This window comes from Typopeltis vanoorti, chromosome 2, assembly GCF_054136105.1.
Source record: "Typopeltis vanoorti isolate ZY-2024b chromosome 2, IOZ_Tvanoo_1.0, whole genome shotgun sequence".
Classification (NCBI taxonomy): domain Eukaryota; kingdom Metazoa; phylum Arthropoda; class Arachnida; order Uropygi; family Thelyphonidae; genus Typopeltis; species Typopeltis vanoorti.
The window spans coordinates 52,760,248-52,766,247 of NC_143550.1; positions in this window are offsets into that span (position 1 = coordinate 52,760,248).

The following is a 6,000-nucleotide window of genomic DNA, read 5'->3' on the forward strand; positions in this document are numbered from 1 at the left end:
ATACACTTTAGTTAGAAATTCCAATACTAAAGAGTTTGAACTCCCCCCCCCCCTTTAAGTTAATATATCCAAAATGTCTACTTCAAAATCTATTTAAACAGTCTCACACTTTCTTTTATGTTACTATGTTCAGACTCGGTTAATTCTCACAGAGTTACTCAGTTCCCACATATAAAAATAGTACATGCACATAAATATATACAATCCTAGTATAGAGCATATCAGACATATTTGGTCTTGCAATTTTAACATGGGATAATATTCTTGTCTATGCTCAGGCCTTATCCTCCTCTAAAATTCAATTAATGTTCAAGCTAATTTCTAATACAATGTCTAAAATGTTTCTTCTAAAACAAACAGTTTGAAGGCTTGGTTCCCTGCTCAGCTTAAGCTTAGGGTGGCACTAGCTTACTAGACGTAGACAGAAATGTCCAAAACAGTTCTTTAGACACTAAATGAAAGTTGATTATATGGAGCTTCTTAACTCTCTGGTTCCTTTACCTTCTTTGGTTATTATTCAAAATGAATACACGAAAACTTGCACCTTACCGTTCTTGTCTTTTCTCGTAGTTGTTGAGACTTCCTTGATTACACCTCCGCATTTTCTCACCATGTATTCTTATGGCGTCTGCGACATACTTCTATTTTCTTCGAAAGGATTACCTTTCGCTGACTTATACATTGGCATAACTAACCAATGGCTCTATGCTGGAAATCTGGCCGCATTCCTTCGGTGTGGCTATACTCGACACGGCACGCACAGCAAACAGGGAGATTGTTGCTGGGTATGGCGGCAAGCTTCGCAGCTATCCAGGACTTGGATCAGGAACCAGGAACAGAAAACAAGAGAGCGATTGAATCACGTGCCGAAACCTATATAGTAAATGTGAAAGCCCTCTCTTGGTTACTAAGTCATGCTCATAGCAGCGGCCGATTGGTCACCGCAACTCCGAACTGTTTTGACATGGCTCTAATACTTATATTATCTTACATACATCTAATAGTAACATTTCAGCATTGATACATAATTTCCCCTTGTTAATTATTTCACAGACTTTATCAGGTTTAATTATGGACTACTCAAATTCACTTAATATCTACAACTAAAGTGGTTAGACATAGTTCTGAGTTAGCAAAATGTACACTTTTACCTTTTCTTCTGGAGGCATAAGTATGTCCATATCCATGGTTTTAATCGTTACTTTATGTTGGGTCGGAAACAGGATGACTCATCAAAAGTGAATCGGCACTTTTTCCGACACAACACTCTCCCTTATACAGTAGCTTTCAGAGATGAACTATTACCCCTATGTAATGCTTGCCCTACATCTCATAGGCTGCTCTCACCAACCTATGTTTCACCCATATCATCTTCTGTTCATCAGGCTCTGCAAAGCACATTCCTCAATCTGTCCTCACCTTTCACAGATAGCATGCTTGATTAACAAGAGCTTTGCAATGAGACAGTCCCAAAGGAGGAGAAGAACACAGATAAAAACTGTTCCATTTGTCACAATGTGAATACACTTTCAAAATCTGAAGATTATATGTGTGTGTGTGTGTATATGTGTGTATATATATATATGTGTGTGTGTGTATTATTATTATTGTCGGATGACTTGTGGTGAGGAAGCTAAAGAGAGGTATGAACAGCAGTTAGCTAATGAAGCCAAAAAGAATCCTAAGGAGTTCTTTAGATACGTAGCCAGCAAAAGAATGAATGAATGATTATGGAAGGATGACATTGATTGGAGAAAATGGTATAAAGACAGCTGTTGCAGAAGGTGTGGTGGAGATACTTAACGAGCAGTTCATAAAGGTCTTTCAATCTTGCGATTATGACTTCATGGAGAGATTGAGATCAGTTGATGATGGGGAAGAGAGACTGACTGTAAGTGAGCAAAAGGTGTATGGGGAGTTGAGCAAACTAGATGTAAATTAAGGCTGTGGGACTTGATAATATATCACCATGTATTCTGAAGGAATGTGCCAGGGAGTTGATGCTAGCCTTGACATATTTTTATAATACAAGTTTGCATTGGGTCAAGTTCCTAAGGAGTGGAAGGAGGGCAAGATTGTGGCACTTCATAAAGGAGGTGATAGAACTCAAGCGTCAGACTGTAGGTCTATCTGTGTGTCAGGTATTGTAGTTAAGTTGTTGGAGAAGCTTGTGAGAACTAGGATTCAGAATTGGATTGACAACAATGGTATTATCTTTCATGGACAGCATGGATTTACTAAAGGGAGGTCATGTTTTAGTAATCTACTTATTTATTACAGTAAGGTGGCTGCTTTCATGGACAGAGGAGTAGGATACACAGTAATATACTTAGATTTTGCAAAGGTTTTTGATAGATTACTGCATGATAAGTTGATAGTCAAACTAGAGTGGATGGGGTTGGATATTAGATTGGTGGATTGGAGACTGGCTATCTGATAGGTATCAACAAGTTATGTATAGGGGAGCAATATCCAGGAAAAGGAAAGTTACTAGTGGTGGCCCCAGGAGTCTATTTTAGGGCCATTACTGTTTAACTTGTATGTTAATGATATTGGAAGATTTGGATGGAGATATTCAGTTGTTTCAGATGATGCAAAGTTGGGACAAACCATGGAGTAGAGAAGATGTTGTGGCCTTACAAGAAGACTTGAATAAATTGAGTGATTGGGTATGGAAATGGGGATATAACATTCAATGTTGCAAAATGTAAGGTTTTAAAATTTGGAAAACAAAAATGGGATCCAGAATTTTTCTTGGTGAGGATATATTGTCGGAGATGGAGGAAATAAGCGATCTGGGGGTGATAGTGGATAAGGATCTGAAATGTGCTGGACACACAGCCAAAATTATGAAATCAACACAAAGGCTTCTGGGAATGATGCGGAGGACACTGACTTGTAGAAGTAATGCGATTCTTGTTCCATTGTATAAGGCTTTGATTAGGCCACACATGGACTATTGTGCCCAGATTTGGTCATCTGGTTTTTAGAAGGATGAAGAGATGTTGGAAAGGGTGCAGAGGCGACTGACTAAGGTAGATTCTAACCTCTGGAATGTCGAGTATGAGGAAAGATTGAGAAGATGTAATTTGCAGAGTCTGGTGGATAGGAGGAAGAGTGGAGATATGATAGAGACCTACAAATTATTAAGGAGTTGTTATAGGATCAATGCTGGAGAGGGTCTACAGAAAATAATGGGAGATCAGGAGAGAACTAGTGGTCATCCCTGGAAACTGTGCGAAGAGGATGCGAGTAGGGGAGTGAGAAGCAGGTTTTTTTCATGCAGATTTGTGAATGATTGGAATGCTTTGCCTGAGAGTGTGGTGTCTGCAGAGAATTTTAATGTGTTTAAAGCATGGTATGATGAGCTGTGTGTATGATAAAAGGACCTCCTAGATGAGTCTTTGACTCCATCGGGTCTTAGGTAATAATAATAATTATTATTATTATGGGCAACTCCAAGAAGTCCTTAGACTCATCAAGGAAGGCTCTAAACATCATGTCAAGAACTATCCAACATTTGCACAGTATCTATCACACTTTGCTTTGAACTCATTCACAGTCATGGTACCCACAACAGACTCTGGCAACCTATTCCACTCATTCATGGATGGCCCCTAGTTCTCCCACAATCAGACCTGTTCTCAATAATTTCCTCTAAATTGCTGGGCTGGTTGGCCGAGTGGTTAGCATATCCGCTGTCCAGCCAAAAGGCTGCAGGTTTGAATCCAGCTGTAGGCATGGATGTTTGTTGATTGTCTATGAAAATACTAGTGGTGTTGGGCGGTAGATGGTGTTAGTGTAGATGATGATGGTAGTTGCGCTACATTATAGTTGGTGAAAATGGAAAGTTGTAGAGTAGGTACCCTCTCTCGATGAGTATTTGGCTCCCATGTTATGAGGTGTCACATAATAGTAATAATAATTAATCTTGTAAAAATCCTTCAGTCATTTATGTCTCAATCATCGCACCCCTTTTCTGCGTGTCATCCAGTTTCTGTAACATACAAATTTTCAACCTTTTCTCATAAGATTAATTATATAGGCCTGCTACCATCTTGATCACTCACTTCTGGATCTTCTCTGATTCTTACTCATCGCCAAAAAATCCTAGCACCTAGATCTGCATGCAGTAGTCAAGGCTCAATAAAGAGAAACAATAACCTGAACTTGAATATGGTCAAGGGCACTGAAATTCCCTTGCCACTTCACATAAAACTCGAGCTGGTATGCCATCCAATCCTATAGCTGTATTCACATTAAGGTTCATGTAATTAATATCTAGTAATTACATGATATAGAAACTAGATCGTGTAATGCACTTCCATTTCATTTACCTCAGTTCCCATATAAGCCTTTGGCTGTCTCATTACTGCGATATCACCATCCAGATGATATACTTTGCAAAATGTTCACTTAGTAATTCTACTGTTTCAACTGATTCAGTTACCTCCCTACCTTCAACATTCCTTAAAATCATTCTGCCATATACATTCTTTCTTTTTTGCAGCATATCAAAAGAACTGTTTGGGATTCTCTTTAGCCTGTATTGCTAACTTCCTTTCATAATCTGCTTTTGCATTTCTTGCCATGCTAGTTACCCTTCTGGCCTGTTCCTTGTACTGTTCATGTGCCTGCAGGTAACCTTTCTCCTTAAATTCCCTCCAAAATTGTTTCAATTTTTTTTTTTTTTGTAACTCTAGTTTGATGATATTCATCCATTTAACCCCCACTTGATGACTCTCCTGATTCTAGGTATGCAGTCTGCCATTACCTCCCTCAAACATTCCTTTAACACTTCCTGTGTACTATCAACATTCAGCCTTTGCAGTTTTAGATACCATGGCACTGATCCAAGCAATCACCTAAGCTTGTCATACTTACCAGCCCTGTAATTCCATATACAGGGTGTTCGGGATAAATTTGACAGTTTCGTAAGGAAAAAGAATATCTTCTTTGTATCTATTAAATTTAATGAATTGACAAAAAAACATTACAGGCAGAGTTAATTACAATACTATCAACAAGATTTACTCAAAATAACCACCATTAGCATCGATCACAGCTTCAATTCTGCTTCGGAACCTCGAACAAGCTGATGCTACAGTCTCCCTGGGAAGGGCCGCAAAAACTGTTTTAATTTTATCCATTAACTGGGCTTTTGTATTACTGGAAGTGCGATTGGTGTCTTTTTCAACTGCGCCCCATACAAAATAATCCATGGGGTTAAGGTCTGGGGAGTTTGGAGGCCAAACATTTGGACTGGTGAAGTCGTAGAAATTTTCAGACAACCATTTTTGACTTTTCCCAGAGGTGTGGCAAGGGGCCGAATCCTGCTGCCATACATACGGCCTACCATTGGCTACCCTTGTTATCCAGGGCTTGACTACAGTTAGCAACTCCACGAACAAAGCCCGAATTCCAATGCCAGGGTTCTTCAACACCTGTTCCTGCAGATTTGCGAGGAATTCTGCTGTACGAACGCAATCAGATCGTCTGCTAGGGATCTTTCTTCTTGCTACATCCTCGTAGTCACCATTGCAAGTCTCTAGTTCATTCCTGATTGTTTTTACTGTATTCAGGGAGCATTGGGCAGCAGTCGTAATATCCTTATTTTGATGGCGGGCACAAATCATCATGATACAAGTTATTCTCTTCCATGATTCAGGTGGGTTCCAGCTATCCATCCTTTCTGACATCTTGTATACGAATGAAGAAGGGTCCAAACTTTTAAATGAAGAGAAGTGTGTGTTAATACATGTAACTTACGGAAAAATATAATTAATTATAAATATGTCAAATTTATCCCGAACACCCTGTATATCCCATCTTAACTGCAAATTCCACACATTTGGCCACCTCACAGGTCAAGACCATATGTTCACTCTCACCAATTGGTGGCAATGTGGTCATAAATTGCGCCCTTCAATTGGAAAAGGCCTAAGTTTGAGTCTCGTCATGACGGGAGGAATCTTTATTTATATGGACTTTTTTAATCAA